Source organism: Diaphorina citri, unplaced genomic scaffold, assembly GCF_000475195.1.
Source record: "Diaphorina citri unplaced genomic scaffold, Diaci psyllid genome assembly version 1.1 scaffold73643, whole genome shotgun sequence".
Lineage (NCBI taxonomy): Eukaryota > Metazoa > Arthropoda > Insecta > Hemiptera > Psyllidae > Diaphorina > Diaphorina citri.
In genome coordinates, this window is record NW_007450806.1 from 1 (window position 1) to 1,575 (window position 1,575).

Consider the following 1,575-nt stretch of genomic DNA (forward strand, 5'->3'; position numbering starts at 1 on the left):
TTTCACGGAATCAAAGGCTTCAGAAATGCCCCCAGTGGTATGAACAGGAGGTTCTTGGTAAGTTTATCTTGGTGTTAATTTATTGTCCATGAGAGCCCATTATTTGGTTGAATACTTGAACTTAACTCTTGTAAAAGAGGTTGGGTAATGAACAAATAAAGACTCAACAATAAAGTAAGCAATGAAAATTTGTTCCTCACTATTATGCATAAGGAAGTTTTAATCCTGCAATTTTTCCTTTTTTTCTCTCTCTCCTTTTTTAGTGCTCTAACTTTTCCTTTTCTCATGTTTCAGGGAATGACTACCACAATCAAACAAAAGTCTCCCATCTTAGCCGGTAACTTTGCTGTATGGGGTGCCATGTTCTCAACGATAGATTGTTCTCTAGTCTATGTACGGAAGAAGGAAGACCCATGGAATTCTATTATCAGTGGAGCTGCTACGGGTGGAATTTTAGCAGCCAGAAATGGGGTTCCTGCTATGGCGGGAAGTGCATTGATAGGTGGTAAGTTAGAAAGGCTAGATTTTAATTGCTTAAAGTAAAAAATATTTTAGCATTTTATTTGAATGGTTAGCCTCAGTTCAGGGTTAGAACATTGGAATTGGTGCTACTCTTTGAACCTGCACCTAATCAGGGTACCAGTATCATCTCATTCTACAATTTTCTAACTTATAGGTAAAATGAAGAGAGAAATTGAAAAAAAAAAAAAAAAAAAAAAAAAAAAATTAAAAAATTTTTTAAAACAAAATATTTGTTTTCCTTGACCATATTTCTAAGCTGTGATTTCTATTGTTTATTTCCAGGTATTTTGCTGGCCATGATTGAAGGCATTGGAATTTCTCTCACCACGATTCACAGCTGAAACCAATTTCGACCTCCCACATTCCAAGAAGCGGTTTGAAGCCCACAACAGCAGCAACAAAATGCACCCGGCGCTTCCAGCTCGTAAATATTGGCTCCAAAAATGATTTAGAGTGCCGGGTCGGTCCGACTGTAGTGACCTTTGAGTGGAATGCTGGACGAGGATTTAGTGTCAAGATGTCAGTAACACTAGAAGCACCCTCATGTAAATAGTTTTCATCAATCTGTACAGTGTGACCATTTGAAAGATGTTGGGTCTTGATGAGAACCTCACAGTCATTGGGTTTTTCCTCAAGTCATGGGAAAATGGCAACCTGTGAAGATTTCACATGCTGAACAGTAGTCTTTCAAGCTTCAGTACTTCAGTACTTAAAGCTAGATATTTGATTATGCAAGCTATGCTCCCCAAAAACTGTCAGCATTTTGACTTGTGAAATCTATCTCAGCTTTTGCATTAAGTGGAAGAGCCACAATAAAGATTGTGTATTTCCATGAAACTATGGATTGTGGGGTCCCAGGATGTACAAAGCGTCTGCTGGTCCAGGGTACCTTGATGATGGTGATTTAATTTTTGAAGTCCTAGAACTCAGATAATTTCCTTCTAAAGTGTCTTAGACCTTCTCTAGGGAGGTGACCCTGAAATTATGTCACTCCTGTCTCTGGTTTCTTGTTAAATTATATGTTGCTCCATTAAAAAATTCTTTTGGAAATAC

General features: G+C 37.8%; 1 pseudogene; it reads left to right on the forward strand.

Moving 5' to 3' along the window:
• The first annotated feature begins 3 nt into the window (after positions 1-3).
• On the forward strand, positions 4-852 carry LOC103524001 (annotated as a pseudogene).
• The last annotated feature ends 723 nt before the right edge of the window (positions 853-1,575 follow it).